The 21579-nt window shown below is 40.6% G+C and overlaps 3 long non-coding RNA genes across 3 annotated transcripts in view; 1 reads left to right on the top strand and 2 right to left on the bottom strand.

Moving 5' to 3' along the window:
• Nucleotides 1-21579, top strand: part of LOC145447249 (uncharacterized) — a 229584-nt gene that overhangs the window by 47907 nt on the left and 160098 nt on the right. The gene's annotated exons all lie outside the window — the stretch shown is intronic.
• On the bottom strand, nucleotides 1357-6340 carry LOC145440226 (uncharacterized). Its single transcript, XR_013915473.1, has 3 exons — nucleotides 4438-6340; nucleotides 4013-4205; nucleotides 1357-2797 (listed from the first exon to the last, which is right to left on the bottom strand). It is a non-coding gene; the product is annotated as an uncharacterized LOC145440226 (long non-coding RNA).
• On the bottom strand, nucleotides 9965-12329 carry LOC145440222 (uncharacterized). The gene is made up of 2 exons (XR_013915471.1): nucleotides 10561-12329; nucleotides 9965-10498 (listed from the first exon to the last, which is right to left on the bottom strand). It is a non-coding gene; the product is annotated as an uncharacterized LOC145440222 (long non-coding RNA).

Raw genomic sequence — 21579 nt, 5'->3', positions numbered from 1 at the left:
AAGTCACATTGAATCGCGCCCAGCGCGAAGAAAATTTCAAGATTAATTAAAATCTCTCAAGAAATCGGGAGTCAATTCGTAAATTCGAATTGCATGTCGACTGCCGCCAACACATACAAATTGAATTACGTGTCCACGGCCGCACAAATTTCCTTCTACGGCCGCAGGTTGGCCACCCCTGGTTTAGAATAAGTGTCTCAGATGGAAACTTCTGGTGTCGCCAAGGAATTGACAGTGTTGCAATATTCTAGTCGCACAGGGCCTTTTCGTTGTTCCTTTTATTGACCAGACAATGTGACATGAGCTCAGGATCTTGCTCTGGCAGCTACATCTAGCGAAGATGTATTGAGCTGCACACAAGGTTGTTAGCTAGTTGTATGGCTACGGAACTACGTCAATCACCGAACGCTTTTGTGCAGGTGCCGCTTGAAATCACGACGGCAGTCTAATTTATACTGGCCTGTGATTCTCAACCATTATGACTTAGCAGCACCCTCAACACTTTGGGAAAATTGTGACTAAAAAAAGGACATCAATTCGGACTCCCTAATTTTTGTTTTCGACGGCAAAATACTGGAATGCACACCATCACACAAGTTCGCTGCGAGACTTCGAGAATGTTTCTGACGAAATTGTTATTGCTGAGCCAAGCGATACATTGGTTGTCCGCGACGCACCGCGATTACATCTTATTGTCCAACAAGCAATTACCGCACATTCAGTCTACGGACATTAAATATCCAGTATGCCCGGAATCCCATAACCTCTCGAACATAACATCAATACCTTGTACGTTCGTTTCTTAAAGGGGCACTGCGCTCTAAAAATGATGTGGTCTCAAATTGAAGGTAAAAACGAACAAAAATTTTTGGCCCCAGCCATTTCCTTCAGAACGCCACCGTAATGGAGCTGCAATTTATTGAAATTTCTACAAGACCAGCTGCCGCGGCTGCTTAACCCGTTACATGGCACGATGTCTTCATCGTCGCACTTTCTCGACGCGATACGGCAGTCACGCAGAGAACGAAACTTGGACACATTTCCTTCATAACATCGGCTGACAACTATCTAAAATTCGTTCTCTGCGTGACTGCCTAATCGCGTCGAGCAAGTGCGACGGTAAAGATATCGTGCCATGTAACGGGTTAAGCAGCCGCAGCAGCTGGTCTTGTAGAAATTTCAATAAATTGCAGCTCCATTACGGTGGCGTTCTGAAGGAAATGGCTGGGGCCAAAAATTTTTGTTCGTTTTTACCTTCAATTTGAGACCACATCATTTTTAGAGCGCAGTGCCCCTTTAAATTGATACATGGGTGTGTGATGCTTATACCCATACCGCATGGCTTCTTACTCACACCACAGACGCCTTTCTCATTTCTATCACTTGCACAATGTACGCATCGGGCTCGTGTAACACCATCAACATTATTTATTCAGTTCAGAGCGACAAAAGTGCAACAAAAATCTCTCTGGCACGCCCATGATTGAACAATCAAGGAACATTCTGCATATTTCGAACGAGATAACCACGCGACACTAACTGCTACATTTTTATAGTACATATGAAAATGACAAGTGCTACAAAAAATATTGCTCATCAAGATGGCTAGTAACAGCAATTAAGGCTGGGTAAATCGAGTACCTGATTGTGTTAATTCCGAGTTATGAGATCACACCAGTAATCATAACTGTAACATGACGGCAAGGGCTTGGCGAAAACATGAGGCAACAAACTTAAATTTAGAACGCAAGTGGTTAAAATACGATCCGGAACATTGTAAATATGAAAGGTCACCCTATCCAACTGAGAATAAACCTTTCTTCCAAGTTTGGATAAAATGCAAGACATATCTGATGTTATACATCAAGGCCCCTGTTTAAAACAAGTTTTTTTTTAAGCCATGACGTCACGATTATTCATTTGTGACGTCATAGTCAATTGACATTGACAATTGAAAACATGGGTAAATATAGCTCCTTTGACGAAATAGGCTTCCATTCCCTGTCAGAATCCGTGATCTATATATCTACGTAGCTGTTGAGCCGACAATTTCGAGGGTTCAAACCATTCCATATCGTATACGTCGGTTATATCGGGTGGCGTTTGTTTTTAATGCAACCCTAGTTTCAACTAATGCGACGTCGCAAGCAGTTGGCAACTTGTTATAATATTAGAAGCCTACTGTTGGATGCGAAAAATATATAAAACAATTTATATAGAACAACGCTGAGGGCTTGATATAGCAATGCCCAGTAGGGCTCTTCAAAATGACTTTTTTCTCAAATCGTACTGGCTACTTGATAAATAGTTAGGTTACCTAATTTAAGCCTACACACCAAATTTGGTTCAATTTCAACCAGTAGCCGCATTGCTACAGGAGAAGAAAGTTTCTATTTATTATATAAAAATGAATAATAGAAACGATGTTATAATAAATAAATTAAAGAATTGGTCACCGTAAGCACTATTTTATTCATAATCCAAATTTTTCGACGGCAATAACTCCACTTCCACTGGTTGAAATTGAACCAAATTTGGTGAACATCGTTTCTATAGACAACCTAACCCTAATGCCCAGTAGTATAATCGGCATTTTGCTCGGCCACATATTATTATTTGACAGCGAAGGGGAATTTACATCCTCTGCGAAGAATTCTGAATCGAAGAGTTCTCCGAGGAAGCCACGAATCCTAACATCGAACAGAAGTCTCCGACCAAATGATTTATCACCAATTTGCCAGGAATGCACACCCGCGGACAGCGTCACCTCGAATCCTGTACTCGTCGTCTCTGCAAACTGAGAAAACACAAGACCGCCATGACTTGCGCGAAATATACGCGTGAGATGAAAATGAAGACACCGCGGGTCAAGTGCCGTTTGGAACTCGCGCGCATGCGCAATTATTCAAAGCACATCCGCTATATATGACAGTTGGTCTCGGAATATATGCTGAAACGGCCAAAACCACAATTACAAGTGATCATAAACATTTTCAGATTAGAACTTTCACTGAATGGGACATTTTTCTGCTTTCTTCTTCATATTACGACTGTTACGCGTGGTTCTGTCGACATTTATACAAGGCAAAGTCTTGTTAAAACCACCAACTCAATTTTACTGTTGGGTTACTTTTGGTCGAAATGAGACTTCGCTGTGAGCCTGATTCTACTAGAATGTCAATGGTCGGTAAATTGTACTATTAAATTTCATCAAGTTTTGTTTAAAATGCATTCTTAACTTCCACATATCACAATCAGTCCATCAGCTCTCCTGGTCTTACAAGAGTTGTAGGCTACCATTAATCAGAATGGTCGAAGACTTGTATCAAATCATCATGAGACGTATAGGCTATCGGTTCTATATTTAGGGTTGCCATATTTCGGACTCGGGAAAGGAGGTCACTTTTTCAAAATTTTCAAACTTAGAATCCCGGAGGAACGTCTTGAACAAACGATAAATTTTTCTCACTTCGTGGTAGGTTGACTAAAAAAAAGGTCAACTGTCACGCTCAGTGCCCAAAATATAGTTTTTCTTTTCAATTATCAGGTGGTTGTCTAAAAAAAGGTCAACTTTCCGGCTCAACTCCCGAAATAACCACCGTAAAGTTAGTTCAGTGCTGATTTACTGTACCTCAGTCGAATTTGCCCGACATTTAACAAATATTCTCAAAAATGAGGACAAAATCTCAAAAAGGAGGACATTTAGGCGTCTTCGGAGGACATTTTCAAAAACCTTAAAAAGGAGGACAAGTCCTCCTAAAGGAGGACGTATGGTAACCCTACTATGTTATACTAAAAATCGTTCCCATTCTAGAATTAAGGGACTAGCCTCCAACCTCAGACATTTCGCAATTGGAAATAAAACTTTTGAGAATCACTGGCCTACAGCCTCCCTGTGTCAGAGTTAGGCATTATGCCAACACTTATGCTATAGCCGTGATGTTGTAAAGCAGTAAATCATATAAGTACTGGCAGCGATGGTATATAGGTATATGGTACACAGACGCCATACCTAAATTGCAAGATGATTTGCAGTCCTTCCAGTACGCCTCGTTGGTGACAGGGTTAAACTCGTCATGATGGTTTGGCGGGCAGTTGAAAATACATTACTTCGTGTACGTCCCTTCCTTTTCGTCGTAAAACTCGTGCGGGATCCAAGTCAGCGCTATGCACGCGGTCCGCGTGATGCACTTCCACTCATTTTCCTAAAACGGTATACAATAACGATTAAAACTACCCGAGAAAGCGATCATTTAACTCTACATTTGACTCACGGTGTTGCGAGTAAAAACAAAAAACACGGTTATCTCAACGAGATGTCATCGATAAGATCTAATCGCGTTGACATTGTCACTACATCGTCACTACTATGATTTTTCTACCTCGCGCACAGCCCAATTCGACTTGATAAATTCGTTCAAGCAACCGCGAACTCACCAGGTCCGTATCTTCTGGGCAATCTCTGACGCATTCTCCGTTGTGATACCGGTGTAGGCACGCCCGACACGCGGACGCGTTATTCCACTCGATGCATCCCCCCAGACACTCTTCGTGACAGACGCATTGGCCGTCTTCGCAAGCGTTGGGACACTCCTTGGGACAGGCCTCTGAAATCACACGTTGTCAGCGTCAACGTTGTCAACGTCAACGTTGTCAGCGTCTAGAATACAGAAGGTGTTGGTCTTATCCCTCCCGTATACAATCACTTGAAACAGTTGAAAGTAAATCATGAAACTCATAAAAAGGCCAGTTTTCAGAATCAGATCTTGGCAATATGAAACGTTAAAGCATGGGAGGTATCAAAAAGATAAGCATGCAGTACAAAATTGGTAGAGCTACATTAAACAGGTATATATATGGAAAAACAGGGGATGAGTCTCACCTGAAAAAGATTTAAAAATCGTTTTCCAATACTGTCTTTAATGAAGAGGAGAAAAGTTTGTTAGCACAGTATGTCATCATATGCTCATCAGCTCAAATATGTATCATGGTTTGTCACTCCCACTTAAATAAGCGATAGAGCTGTGACATTTGGATTTGATGGGGTAATTGAGGCGAAAGAAGCATGGTTTGATAATGATTTTCATGTAACATATTTTTAGTTGTCTTGTTTCGTTATGCGTTATGGCTTACGATCAATATGGGAATTGAAATATATGAATTGTCCACTTCCAGCCCAGCTTTATATCAGTATATACAAACTGTTGGTAACTGTGACAAGAGTTGAGGATTGTAGGATATGAATTGCATTTATTGATTCAATACAGACAGCGGCTCATACCTCGCCACCCCCCCGGCCCATACCTCGTAGCCTATTTTTTATTTACAAAAATGATGTATTGTTACAAAATTTGATGTCACTTCCAAATGCATGGGTATTTTAGCTTAATTCTACCAGTAATAGTTAGCCATATAACTAATGATCGTCTATACCGAAATTTAGGAATATTAGACCAAGTTTGGCCAAGTTATAGCTTTGTAAGATTTGGTGGCCCATACCTACCCACTCTCCCCTACTTTCTATTTACATTGTATTCAAATGTAGTATTATATGGCATGTTTAGAAAAGAGACAGAAACAACAAAATTATCAAACACTACTACACTTCAACCCAGACTTGGAAGGAAGCGGGCTTCTAAAACTACGGTAATCAAAATGTCACAATACATGAGCAGTTCAGTACGTGGACTTAGGGCCTGGGCGGAATGTATTTTGAACTAGGACTTGAAGCTGAATTGAAGGATCAGGAGGTATTACCAACGCACGCGTTCCAAAGAGATATGGTTTGTTTTATGTTAGATTGACTTGCGAGTATGATAACTTGCAAGCATCAGACCAAATCCTTGTTTTCACAAGAGTTCACAAAAGAAGGCAATGATGGATACAACATATATCAGTCACATAGATCCCTTGTGTCAACAAACGTGACTCACCTTAGGCACAATTTCACAAGCGGAAACTTCTTTTGTTTTGACTTCAGTGATTTCACAGCATTTTGCAAATCCCCATTCGCCAAGAAAGGGACCAATCGCATATTGTTTCCATCGCACAAGACTCTGGGGATCTTTTTAGTAGCAATGGTTAACTTTATGCTACAATATCGTGAAACCAAACACAAATCAACCTGCGAAAAGAAATATTGTGCATTAACAGATACTGAGACTGATATGGTCTAATAGGGTTGTTCAAAAATAACTTACATCATGAAATTGTTTTATTGTCGCAAAAAATATGCATAACAAACTTCATTCATAACTAGACAGACTAGAAAACTAGAACTGGAACTAGAAGCCCATGCACCATCTCTGTTACTGTTAGCCCGACTGGAATATCGGTACGTTTTGCCTAATATAACATTAATTCACTTTTAGAGACGCTAGAAAAAACGATCGCAACTATAAAATACAACTAGATGCAATCCCGAGCGAATTGACTTCATATTTATCTCATCATCATCATCATTGGTTTATTAGCAATTTTATCAGTTCAATACACCGCAAAAATGCGATACAATGAAAGAAAGGAAGATGTCGAAGCGACTAGGTTGTCTATGGAATCTGACACCCACCTTGGCCTAGGCGATGTAAAGAGGAGGCATGCACACTGAATGAAGTAAAGAAGATAGTATAGAAAAAGAAAGCGACAAGAAATAGGGCGGCATGTCATGGGAAGCGAGATCGATAGGTCAGTCGCGACATGCAGAATAAGATCAGTCACATGCAAAATAAGGTCAGTCGCATGCAAAATAAGGTCAGTCTCGACATGCAAAATAAGGTCCGTCACATGCAAAATAAGGTCAGTCGCATGCAAAATAAGGTCAGTCGCGACATGCAGAATAAGATCAGTCACATGCAAAATAAGGTCAGTCGCATGCGAAATACGGTCAGTCGCCACATGCAGATTGCAAAATAAGGTCAGTGGCATAAGAAAACAGTAGGATTTGAAGTAAACATTTGGATTTATACGCGGACTCTTTATATTCTACATGCGACTCATCTCTCGTAATTGTAATAATCGTCTGATTACATTTTGTTGAAACATCTTCAGATTTAGGATATAGATGGGGAATGTCAATCGTGAAATTACTATATAGTCTGAAAGATATTTTGAATTTGTGGATTTGTGGATTTGTAATTGAAGTATTGATTTGGATTTATGCGCGGACCGATAATAATATTCTACATGCGACTGACTTCGTAATCAAGATAATCATGATTATCTTTTGATTGAAAAATCTTAAGATTTGGAATATAGATAAGGAATTTCAATGTTGAAACTATAGGCTACTATACAGGAAAGATAATTTGAATTTATTTTTCGTAGGAAAAAAGTTGGATTTGTAATTGGAGTATAGATTTGGATTTATGTGCGGACTGACCTTATTTTGCATGTCGCGACTGACCTTATTTTGCATGTTTTTGACCTTATTTTGCATGTCATCGCACCAACCCTCCTCGTTTATTTAGGCCTCCACATGTGGGTTTTTCCGAAATATTCCAGTGGCATCTTTGGGGCGGGGTCAGATCATGTCAGGTGATACAGGCCATATTTCCACCATCTTGGATTGTCATGAAGATATGCTGCCTTACAGAGCTGTGTTTTCTGATTTCAGAAAATCAAATTTCATCAAAAAAGGTCATCTTGAACCGAAGCTACGACCGTCCAAAAATTGCTATTTTTGTGATCGCTCAAGCGGAAAAAATATCAGAAATTTATACATGTAGTTTAAATTTGCTATATTTCGGTCAAATTAGGGTTGTTGAGAGTGACACTTACACACTTGTTCATTTATATCCTGCTTGATACTTTTTCGATTTCTTCGACACTTGGAGTTGCATAGTCTGACCTTTAACCTTGTGATTTTGTTCATGTCTTTGAAAATCACTCACACGTGACTTCATTTTCAATTGCAGATATCTCTTGGTGACTAGGTGATGTCATCAAGTGTAAGGTATCATTGGAAAGCTCTTGACAAGAGCTTTTAAAAACAAAAAAAACATTAGTTACTTTTGAATCGTAACATACCATAAGAGCGCCATGAAGCTAGCTTGCAAATTTATTCAAAATCCTCCCCCTTTTCAACAAGAGCAGTTGAAAAAGTTGTGAAATTTTATGAAAACAACGAACATAGCAGGTTGATGCCAGGGATGAAAGACCGAGTTAGCATTAAAAAGAATGTGTATTAACAAAAACGTCTACTTTTATGTACTCTGAAAGAATTCCATACCCTGTATAAACAGCAAAACCCGGATGCAAAAATTGGATTCACAAAATTTTGTGAATTGAGGCCGAAATGGTGTGTTAGTGCAGGATCATCTGGAACACATGCCGTATGCGTCTGTACCATACATCAAAATGATGTTCTTTTGCTGCATGCTGCCCGCATTGAAGAAACTTATAAAGATTTGCTTCAATTGGCAGTCTGCAATATTGAAAATAGAGACTGCATGCTACAGCGTTGCCCAAACTGTCCCGGATTTCAACCCGTTCAGGAATTGCTTGGCTCAAAATTTGAGGATGTGGATGAACTTATTTCGTTCAAACGGTGGGTGTCCGGTGTCAGTTGACCGAACTGATCTAATAACTCAAACCTTAACCATAACTGAATTTATTCAGTTGATATTAAAAAAGCTTGCAGATTTAGCACCACATCCTCACATTTCGCATTCTTTATATTTGAAAAAACGAAAACAAGATATGGATCAGGAAACAGCTCTTGTATTAATGGATTTTGCGGAAAATTATTTCCACATTCAAGATGAAGCGCAAGGCTATCATTGGACTCACCAATGCTGCACTGTGCACCCGGTAGTTTGCTACTACAAGTCTGCAAGCAACTATATTTTGCATTTAAATCTATGCTTTTTATCGGAAGAGTTGTTGCACGATGCAGTAATGGTGTATCTGATTCAGCAAAAGACAATTAAAGTTCTCCAAAGTACAATTCACAACTTGGACAATGTGGAATATTTTAGCGATGGTTGCGCTGCCCAGAACAAAAACAGAAAATCATTTTACAATTTGTGCAAGCACAAAGCTGACTTCGAAGTGGATGCTGCGTGGTCCTTTTTTGAGTAGGGGTTAAACCCGCTCAGAGGCCAAACGCCAGACGCCAAACGCCGAGCGGCGGCCAAATGTCTGTACGGCGTTTGGCGTCTGTTGTGGTGAGACGCCGAGTAGCTATACGGCGTTTGGCGTCTGTTATGTTCAGACGCCGAATAGCTATACGGCGTTTGGCGTCTGTTATGTTCAGACGCCGAGTAGCTATACGGCGTTTGGCGTCTGTTATGTTCAGACGCCGAGTAGCTAAACGGCGTTTGGCCTCTGGTATGTTGAGACGCCTAGTAGCTATACGGCGTTTGGTGCCTCGGTAAACTGAGCAGAGGCTAACTCCTTTCATGGCGCGACTATCAAGTTCTCGCAACTATGTGATATCTAAGATTGCATATTGATAATTTTTTGTCATAATAAGCGGTGGCAGAATCCCAAATGATCTATTGTATGTTCAGCTGTATCAAATTATTGTATCACCGTCCAGGGTTGCAATGAATCGAGTCATGACTCGACTCACAATGTTTTTGATGACTCGAGTCTCTTTCTTAAAAATGGATTTACTCGTTGTATGACGTATTCAAGAATGGTATATTAGGACTGATAAATGGGCCCAAACCTGCCTTTTATCTGTTACAATAACCATGTTTAGAATGGAAAAAAATAAACATAAAAACTATCCGAGGCCTTTAATATCACCCCCGCGAGTTCCACAGAAGTGACCTACTGAAGCTGAACTCGATGGGGAACAGTAAACACCATGACTTGGACTCGACCCATTGCTCTCGGGTTGACTCGTTGGGGATTGCTCGGACTTGACTCGCCGGTGAATTGAAAACGACTCGACTTGACTTCTTGAAACCTAGTGACTTGGTTACAACCCTGTCACCACCCCATATTTGTACACTCGCAATGAATTTCTGCAGATACAGTATGTAATGAAACCACAATATGAAATAGGCAACGAAACCACAGCAGAAGGCAATGAAACCACGGTAAAAGTCATTAAGAAATAAGCAATGTTGAAATGAAATAAACAATGTTCTTTCCAATTCTCTACTAGTTGCTGACGATTACCCCTGACGAGTGACAGCCGAAAATATTCGGGTTCATTTCAATGTGAATATACTATTTAAACAAGCAATCGAACGACAGGAAACGTCATTGAGAAATCAGCAGTGGAACCACAGTAAAAATGACTGAGAAATAAGCAGTGGAACCACAGTAAAAGTCAGAGAAATAAGCAAGCACATACAACCAACTCCATAAATCTGAGCTTTTCGCATTCCGCTCACTTAAAGCACCCCTTGCACAAACAGTTTCTTCTGGCGTCAATTCTGAAATTATTCCTTCCTTCAAATATTCATTAGGTATCTTCTCCGGGATCAGTTTATGCTCGAGAAAATACTTCATATTCAATTGCATGTAATCAGTAGGAGGTTGAGTACTGTAAATCAAATATTAAGAAACTAAATATGGAATCTTCGAAAGTCATGCAATGAAGATTACCTCGACATACATGATATGAGATCTGGTTCAGTCTGGAACACATACCATTTCGCGATACGAGATCTGGTTCAGTCTGGAACACATACCATTTCGCGATACGAGATCTGGTTCAGTCTGGAACACATACCATTTCGCCAGTTTGATGTGCAAGAATGTTCCAGTTTTCCATGAGCAGTGAGCACAGACATGACCATGAGCCTCCGTCAACGTCATATGTCACCCGCACTCTTTCACTAGGACTATAGTATGTCTTCTCGCCAGTGAAGATAGAATAATACTTGTATTTCTTCGAAATATTGAATGCTTCAGAATTCGCATGCACCACGAGTGGAGCATTGCATTGCACACTCCTCATTCTTTCATTGCTGCATTTTTCACTAGTTGCGGTTGATATTATCTTCATTTCAACGAGGGTGTTCAAAACCTTTTCATCTAAATCAATGTTTGCACATGATCATGTCAAATGATCACATTGGACCCCGGGATTTTTGTCCTTGAGGGTCCCAAAAATTGATATACAGTCTTTGTCTTCACACCAAATCAGGCTTCTTAATAAATGCTTCGTAACGTGCAAAGGAGCAGCTTGGCCTGATGATCCTTGGGAGACCATAAACACACCATTTTTCGGATCAATACAAACTGCAGGAAGGGTTGCTGGAAGGCCGTGGCCATCTGGTTCATGTCTTGTCAAGCCATGAGATCTTGCATATGACTTGTCGCATTTGGTGCATTGCTTTTTACTTTTGCTATCTGTCGGTTGATTTAAACGACGAGTCTTGCTTTCCTTGTTTGGTGGCGGATTGCCACATACTTTTTGTAAATGACTTTCAAATGTACCACGTCGACCAAGAACTTTAGTGCAGGAATGGCAGTGGTAGTGACTCCTGCCTCTGGCCTGACCAATACGTTCCATACACTTCAAACGGCATGGTACGATATAGCCTGGAATATGTGAATACAATTAGATACACAAGGGTAAATCCATGTCAAATCAACCACACTCGTATCCACTTGGTCTCAGACCAATATGGAATCGGTGTCTCTCACCAAATATATTACGCTGAACGTACCAGGATTTCAACCCGGGTCTCAGATTGCAATGAAAACGGAGCTGGGTAAATCTGGTATATAGCCCTGAGTGCAGTAAACCTAATCAAAATTGGTCCATGCACCACAGTTATCGCCTTTTAAAAAATGACCATTTCGTGGTCATCCACACATGAAGTTTAATCGCTTTTAAGTTCCCTGTTACTGGTCATAAAACAGGATAGCCAAGTAGTTGAGAGTGGATAACAGTGTACAATGATAGAATATATTGAAGGAAAAATTTCCCCCAATCAAATCGATCATGCATAACATGAACTAGCGCAATTATGTCTACACGAAAATTGGGAAGTAACACGTCATATGAAAGCTGGTTCAGAGAGAAACATGGCTGACTCCGCTGACATGTCTTGCTAACTAATATTTGATGGGTATAGGTAGCCTACCTCTAAATTAATTAACTTTACACAAATACTTCTGAATCCATTGGGTAGGCCTACCGGTTACAATTCAATTTGAGATTAACCAAAGCAGAGATTGGTTCACTCTCAAGTCTCAGATTTTGCTGAAAATTGCCTCAAAACATGAATTCCAGTTTCAAGTAATCGCAAACCATTATAATATCAAGCTTTTTAACACTCAGTCAATTACCCATAAATCACAATCGAGTAGAGATTCTTCACTGAGGAATGCAACATGGCTATATATACTCGGTAAGATCTTTACACACCTTGCACTTCTTTGTCGACAGCGTGAGGTACGCGATGAGCCCAGTGTACCGCCTCGATATGCTCATCTAGCTTTTCTGACGTTTTGAACGTGTTGATTTCGCAGAGACCGCAATTAAGTTCTTGAACTGTTATGATTCTAATGAGGTGTGTCAAATCCTCAGCTAGAGCAATCGCTGTCATTGCTGCAAGGAAACTCGATAATCATAAGCATCGAAAGACGTCTACCATAGTGTTCTATATAGCAGACATCATTTGTCTGTCGGCGTTAAAGCTCCCAACTTCGACCCCTTAGCAATCCTTCGTGAGCGTGACTACCCTCAAATAAGATCCTATACGCTAGACAAATTCAGACGCCAAGTAGCTATACGGCGTCTCACATTTCGGACGCCAAACGCCGTATAGCTACTCGGCGTCTCACCATAACAGACGCCAAACGCCATCTAGCGTCACCAGTTCAGCCGCCAAACGCCGTGTAGACATTCGGCCGCCGCTCGGCGTCTGGCGCCCGGCGTTTGGCCTCTGAGCGGGTTTAACCCCTGTTGCCTTTTTTGCCACGAGCCATGGTAAATCGCCATGTGATGGCATTGGTGGCACTGTAAAACGAGCTACAGCAATGGAAAGTCTGAGACGCCCACTGAATGGTCAGCTTCTGAACGTGGAAGAAATGATGTCCTATTGCGCGAAAAATCTCAAAAAAATAAAATTTATTAATTTGCTCAAAGACGAATTGGATGCTACGAGAGCTTTTTTGGAACAGCGATTTCGGCTCGCTACCACAGTCAAAGGTACTCGGGCATTCCATCATTTTAGGCCATTGTCATCAACCAAACTGGGAGCAAAACGTGTCAGTCAAGACAAACACTATGTATTGGAAGTTGAATTAGATGAAGACTCAAACCAAGAAAATGTACTTCAAATTGAAATTATCAAAAACAAATTTGTATGCTGCGTTTATGATGAAAACTGGTACATTGGCATGGTCACAGAAATTGACAAGCCAAACAACGATGCCTTAGTTGAATTCATGCACCCAAAAGGCCCATCAGAGTTTTTTCACTGGCCTCAAAATAAAGATTCTTGCTGGACACCGTTCCAGCACATTTTGTGTACAGTTGACGTTCCTTGTTTATTTAATAATCGGGGACAATACCAACTGACAAAGGAATCAGCACTGAAAGTCACAAGTTTGGAAGAAATATCATCAAAGATAAATAGATATCTGATATGAGCAAATAGTTATTATCTAATAGTATAAACTAATGAACCCGCAGGACCTTATATTTATTTTGATTGTCATTGTTCCTTTCATTGTTTAGTGCTGATCGTTGCCCGAATGTATTGTGTAGAGTACATAAAACATCGCATCTTATCCTGTCAGTTGTGAATTCTGGAGTGAAGTATTATGTGTCACCTCAAACTGCAACAGGGGTTAAACCCGCTCAGAGGCCAAACGCCAGACGCCGAGCGGCGGCCGAATGTCTACACGGTCGCCGGACCGGATTTCTAGAATACGGCTTCTGAGTCGGACCAGAGCTTTTCCAAAAGCAGGATTGGAGTAGGTAGGAGTCGTAGGACCAAATCATTTATCGATACGCTCTGCACCAGTAGCTAAGTTTGTAATTGCAAGATGGCAACTTTGTTACTACCGCAAAATGAGTAATGACAATATATTCATCAGTTACTGTGATTCTCTTTACGCTATTTCACTCTGCTTATCTTATCCTAAATCTAATCCCTAGTTGACGAAATCCAAATTGTGAAAAGGAAGCCATTTTGTCTAAAAAAAGCTGATCAAATTCTTTGTCCCTGCACCAGATCCAGTTGCATTCGGGATATTGCGCAAGTGCAAAGCTGTCCTTTGAAAAATGCGTGGAATTGTCGCAGGATAAGGATACCAAGGAAGAGAACATGGAATGGGTCAAGACAGGTGAAATCAACATTCTCGTTGACCATACCTAATTTCGTTGTTTGCTACATGTTTCGTATGCTACGATACAACCAATCAGGTTATGAGTAGGGCAAGTTTTTGATGCACTAAAATCGCGAGAAAGTTGCAATTAATTTTAACAAAACTTGCAGTAAAAAGTTGCATTCATAATTTTTATTGAATTATCAGGGTATGTGATACTCGAAAGGTTCCATTGTATAACCTACTTCCTGCAGAGCCCTCAAATTTGTTACTTTATTGCCATTTATCACACGGTCTGGCGAAACCGCCAAAAATGACATTTTTTCCGGCACATAGCAAGAAAATGGCGCAATGCGGGAATAATTCCCCCCCCAAAAGCCAAACAGCATGGCGATAACCCCCTCCCCCTAAAACAAATCAAATAACACACCCCAAACGCCCTAGGTCTGCAAACTTGACCCAAGGCATTACAGAAAAACTTTGCTTCTGTGACTTAAAAAGGCCATAGCCTGAAAAAGGTGACTCAGTGAAATTTAATTTTCGGCGGCCTCGCCTGGTCGCTTGTGAAATGGGAAACTATTTCAAATTTAAACGATAGAATTAATAAAGCGATCTATTTTCATATTGTTCGGTCACGGCCGTGCTTGGCAGGGGTAGTTGAACTTCTTGCTTGCAAGCCATTGTGTCATATAGATAACAGTGAGATGCAGCTAACCCATCACATAGCTCTTAGGTATGCAAATCAAAGAGAATAAAACCATACTAGAAATAGTTTATAGCATTTTTTAAATCACTCGGTTACACTTTAGCGCACTATTTGATTTTAAAGTTGCAGTAAATTTGACATGAAAAATAGAGAGAAGTTGCAAAAAGTTGCGCTATAAAATCCCTCCAAACAGCCTAAAACATAGTACATAGATTCTGAGTATCTAGGAATCTGTAAAAAAGTTTTTTCATCTAAATCAATGTTTGCACATGATCATGTCAAATGATCACATTGGACCCCGGGATTTTTGTCCTTGAGGGTCCCAAAAATTGATATACAGTCTTTGTCTTCACACCAAATCAGGCTTCTTAATAAATGCTTCGTAACGTGCAAAGGAGCAGCTTGGCCTGATGATCCTTGGGAGACCATAAACACACCATTTTTCGGATCAATACAAACTGCAGGAAGGGTTGCTGGAAGGCCGTGGCCATCTGGTTCATGTCTTGTCAAGCCATGAGATCTTGCATATGACTTGTCGCATTTGGTGCATTGCTTTTTACTTTTGCTATCTGTCGGTTGATTTAAACGACGAGTCTTGCTTTCCTTGTTTGGTGGCGGATTGCCACATACTTTTTGTAAATGACTTTCAAATGTACCACGTCGACCAAGAACTTTAGTGCAGGTATGGCAGTGGTAGTGACTCCTGCCTCTGGCCTGACCAATACGTTCCATACACTTCAAACGGCATGGTACGATATAGCCTGGAATATGTGAATACAATTAGATACACAAGGGTAAATCCATGTCAAATCAACCACACTCGTATCCACTTGGTCTCAGACCAATATGGAATCGGTGTCTCTCACCAAATATATTACGCTGAACGTACCAGGATTTCAACCCGGGTCTCAGATTGCAATGAAAACGGAGCTGGGTAAATCTGGTATATAGCCCTGAGTGCAGTAAACCTAATCAAAATTGGTCCATGCACCACAGTTATCGCCTTTTAAAAAATGACCATTTCGTGGTCATCCACACATGAAGTTTAATCGCTTTTAAGTTCCCTGTTACTGGTCATAAAACAGGATAGCCAAGTAGTTGAGAGTGGATAACAGTGTACAATGATAGAATATATTGAAGGAAAAATTTCCCCCAATCAAATCGATCATGCATAACATGAACTAGCGCAATTATGTCTACACGAAAATTGGGAAGTAACACGTCATATGAAAGCTGGTTCAGAGAGAAACATGGCTGACTCCGCTGACATGTCTTGCTAACTAATATTTGATGGGTATAGGTAGCCTACCTCTAAATTAATTAACTTTACACAAATACTTCTGAATCCATTGGGTAGGCCTACCGGTTACAATTCAATTTGAGATTAACCAAAGCAGAGATTGGTTCACTCTCAAGTCTCAGATTTTGCTGAAAATTGCCTCAAAACATGAATTCCAGTTTCAAGTAATCGCAAACCATTATAATATCAAGCTTTTTAACACTCAGTCAATTACCCATAAATCACAATCGAGTAGAGATTCTTCACTGAGGAATGCAACATGGCTATATATACTCGGTAAGATCTTTACACACCTTGCACTTCTTTGTCGACAGCGTGAGGTACGCGATGAGCCCAGTGTACCGCCTCGATATGCTCATCTAGCTTTTCTGACGTTTTGAACGTGTTGATTTCGCAGAGACCGCAATTAAGTTCTTGAACTGTTATGATTCTAATGAGGTGTGTCAAATCCTCAGCTAGAGCAATCGCTGTCATTGCTGCAAGGAAACTCGATAATCATAAGCATCGAAAGACGTCTACCATAGTGTTCTATATAGCAGACATCATTTGTCTGTCGGCGTTAAAGCTCCCAACTTCGACCCCTTAGCAATCCTTCGTGAGCGTGACTACCCTCAAATAAGATCCTATACGCTAGACAAATTCAGACGCCAAGTAGCTATACGGCGTCTCACATTTCGGACGCCAAACGCCGTATAGCTACTCGGCGTCTCACCATAACAGACGCCAAACGCCATCTAGCGTCACCAGTTCAGCCGCCAAACGCCGTGTAGACATTCGGCCGCCGCTCGGCGTCTGGCGCCCGGCGTTTGGCCTCTGAGCGGGTTTAACCCCTGTTGCCTTTTTTGCCACGAGCCATGGTAAATCGCCATGTGATGGCATTGGTGGCACTGTAAAACGAGCTACAGCAATGGAAAGTCTGAGACGCCCACTGAATGGTCAGCTTCTGAACGTGGAAGAAATGATGTCCTATTGCGCGAAAAATCTCAAAAAAATAAAATTTATTAATTTGCTCAAAGACGAATTGGATGCTACGAGAGCTTTTTTGGAACAGCGATTTCGGCTCGCTACCACAGTCAAAGGTACTCGGGCATTCCATCATTTTAGGCCATTGTCATCAACCAAACTGGGAGCAAAACGTGTCAGTCAAGACAAACACTATGTATTGGAAGTTGAATTAGATGAAGACTCAAACCAAGAAAATGTACTTCAAATTGAAATTATCAAAAACAAATTTGTATGCTGCGTTTATGATGAAAACTGGTACATTGGCATGGTCACAGAAATTGACAAGCCAAACAACGATGCCTTAGTTGAATTCATGCACCCAAAAGGCCCATCAGAGTTTTTTCACTGGCCTCAAAATAAAGATTCTTGCTGGACACCGTTCCAGCACATTTTGTGTACAGTTGACGTTCCTTGTTTATTTAATAATCGGGGACAATACCAACTGACAAAGGAATCAGCACTGAAAGTCACAAGTTTGGAAGAAATATCATCAAAGATAAATAGATATCTGATATGAGCAAATAGTTATTATCTAATAGTATAAACTAATGAACCCGCAGGACCTTATATTTATTTTGATTGTCATTGTTCCTTTCATTGTTTAGTGCTGATCGTTGCCCGAATGTATTGTGTAGAGTACATAAAACATCGCATCTTATCCTGTCAGTTGTGAATTCTGGAGTGAAGTATTATGTGTCACCTCAAACTGCAACAGGGGTTAAACCCGCTCAGAGGCCAAACGCCAGACGCCGAGCGGCGGCCGAATGTCTACACGGTCGCCGGACCGGATTTCTAGAATACGGCTTCTGAGTCGGACCAGAGCTTTTCCAAAAGCAGGATTGGAGTAGGTAGGAGTCGTAGGACCAAATCATTTATCGATACGCTCTGCACCATTAGCTAAGTTTGTAATTGCAAGATGGCAACTTTGTTACTACCGCAAAATGAGTAATGACAATATATTCATCAGTTACTGTGATTCTCTTTACGCTATTTCACTCTGCTTATCTTATCCTAAATCTAATCCCTAGTTGACGAAATCCAAATTGTGAAAAGGAAGCCATTTTGTCTAAAAAAAGCTGATCAAATTCTTTGTCCCTGCACCAGATCCAGTTGCATTCGGGATATTGCGCAAGTGCAAAGCTGTCCTTTGAAAAATGCGTGGAATTGTCGCAGGATAAGGATACCAAGGAAGAGAACATGGAATGGGTCAAGACAGGTGAAATCAACATTCTCGTTGACCATACCTAATTTCGTTGTTTGCTACATGTTTCGTATGCTACGATACAACCAATCAGGTTATGAGTAGGGCAAGTTTTTGATGCACTAAAATCGCGAGAAAGTTGCAATTAATTTTAACAAAACTTGCAGTAAAAAGTTGCATTCATAATTTTTATTGAATTATCAGGGTATGTGATACTCGAAAGGTTCCATTGTATAACCTACTTCCTGCAGAGCCCTCAAATTTGTTACTTTATTGCCATTTATCACACGGTCTGGCGAAACCGCCAAAAATGACATTTTTTCCGGCACATAGCAAGAAAATGGCGCAATGCGGGAATAATTCCCCCCCCAAAAGCCAAACAGCATGGCGATAACCCCCTCCCCCTAAAACAAATCAAATAACACACCCCAAACGCCCTAGGTCTGCAAACTTGACCCAAGGCATTACAGAAAAACTTTGCTTCTGTGACTTAAAAAGGCCATAGCCTGAAAAAGGTGACTCAGTGAAATTTAATTTTCGGCGGCCTCGCCTGGTCGCTTGTGAAATGGGAAACTATTTCAAATTTAAACGATAGAATTAATAAAGCGATCTATTTTCATATTGTTCGGTCACGGCCGTGCTTGGCAGGGGTAGTTGAACTTCTTGCTTGCAAGCCATTGTGTCATATAGATAACAGTGAGATGCAGCTAACCCATCACATAGCTCTTAGGTATGCAAATCAAAGAGAATAAAACCATACTAGAAATAGTTTATAGCATTTTTTAAATCACTCGGTTACACTTTAGCGCACTATTTGATTTTAAAGTTGCAGTAAATTTGACATGAAAAATAGAGAGAAGTTGCAAAAAGTTGCGCTATAAAATCCCTCCAAACAGCCTAAAACATAGTACATAGATTCTGAGTATCTAGGAATCTGTAAAAAAGTTGCAAAAACTTGCCCTAGTTATATTACTTCCATAGTGGAAAATATTGTTGGAACTTTCTAAATTTACTCTGAGCATTGCTTCTTTTTCTGCTCGAGTACCAACTTTTGCTACTGTGACCTCCACCGGACTCAAATGATAGGCTACTCGAGTGAAATTTGAAAATTTCAAGTAAAATGCTGGCCTATGCAAAAACTTGTTATGCTGCATGAATTTATCATGTGGAAGCGGAAGCAGTCTCACAACGTAAAACCTCATGGCGAGCAAGTACAAAAAGAAAAGCTAATATTACCCAGAACAAATGATAGTCTGCTTTTGATGACATGTGCTCTAGTTTTTTACAGTGTTTCTCATTGTTGTTCATTAAAGTAAATAAAGATTCTCTTTTTCAAGCCACGGAGATATCGTTGTTAGAGCAGCGATCCCAACGTTCGGCGTCACGTCTTTTTGAAGTGAACAAAGCAATAGTCAAAAAGTATTGCGAAGCTGGCTTCAACTGTTTGCAAAAGGAAGTGAGTTATGCGTTATTTTGATTGTCGAGGATTTGTCCGATCCTGTTAGTGTGTTTGGTAGAGGAGGACAACTAGGATACGGTCTTCTCAGCTTTTCCGAAATAAATTATATTTAAATACTGAACTCGCAAATTAATCGTATATTATACAGCGGAATAACTTTAAGACAGGCGACACGATCCAGAGTGCAGTTAAACGAAAGACCAGTAGACAACAGAACACAGGGTATAAATACAAGCACGACACACGAGGAAATAATGATTGGCCGTAATTACTAGTCCTATAAAAAGTAGGAGTTGAACAACACTGAACGTAAATGCACGAACATAACACATACGTACTCTTAACTTTGAAATGCGGCTCTGACATCCAAAAAGGTTAGGAACCACTGGTTTAGTAAACACTAAAACTCAATTCACTACAAGTATTTCAACTTGGTTACGGCGCAGATGTATGGAAAAAGTTTGGATGACTTCTTTTTCATTATTATAGGTAAAAACAAAAGAAGACATAGTAAGGCTTTTCACATCTTATGCATTTTACAACTACACAAACATATCATGCAATAAATAACAGAATGAAAGAACACAACCAGAACCAGAACCAACCAGTTGAAGTACCGATCGACGACACTAGTGTTGCCGCACCGTCTAATGATAGACGCCAGCGCTCGGGCAGAAATGTTACTCCGCCAGTATGGCACAAGGACTACGTTATTGGGGCACAAATTTTATGTTGATTCCCGCTTCAATCGCCATTAGAGTATTTGGTTGGACGTTCTCTACTCGCTGTATTTTGAACTCCTCACTCAATGCTCGTTGATTTTGTTAGGAGTTGGGGGGGATGTGTGATTATCTCTTACTACTATCTCTCTATCTAATAGGTTCCCTAAACGCATGAGCGATCTCGTCTTCTTGTTGTTGTGATTGTGCGACGTGCGTGCGTGCGTGCATGTATGTATTGGCACCCACGTCTTGTGTGTTGTTGGAGCAATAGGGATTAGGCTAGTCGATGCAACTGTTATTTTTTATTTCAGTTTGATCATTTATTACGGTATTTAACCTATGAATAAATGCAAAGTTGCACAGAGGGGTGCTGACGAAGTGTTGCTACGGCCCTGGTAACGAATAATTGTACCTGCGGGCACGCCCGAATATGTTTAATTATTAATTACGTGCCCTTTATTTTCCTATACAACAGCTCACTCAGTGCTACTGGTAAATCTGATTACGTGGGCTGAGAGGATAAAAAGTTTATAGCGAGTTATATATGTAATTACAAGGCCAACCAAAAATTTGATTAGTCTGGCCGCAACACTTGAGATGTGATGACTGAAATATCAGTTCCTACGCATTGGTAGGTCTATGAACCAGTCACATTTTCGTAGATCTTCATGCACTATATATATATTCGCGACCTCCCGTTTGCGCTCGCAGAAAGACCGTCGACTATGAAACCTAGGCACAAAATGATTGCCGCATGTTGGACGAAGCTTTCGATATCGATATGTCCAGGTGCCGAATAGTCCAGTCCTTGCAAACTGAGCCCAGCGATATACAGCAGGCTTGCAATATAGTCAAGTGACAATATTATTAATTGATCAACCTCAATAAATTTTCGCGCGGCTAGTGGCCGGCAGAATAGTTCGTCAATCGAATGTGGTGATT

The sequence above is a fragment of the Botryllus schlosseri genome, chromosome 1, assembly GCF_051294905.1.
Source record: "Botryllus schlosseri isolate E-star chromosome 1, Bs_hap1, whole genome shotgun sequence".
Lineage (NCBI taxonomy): Eukaryota > Metazoa > Chordata > Ascidiacea > Stolidobranchia > Styelidae > Botryllus > Botryllus schlosseri.
This window is presented reverse-complemented; position numbering and strand designations above follow the sequence as displayed.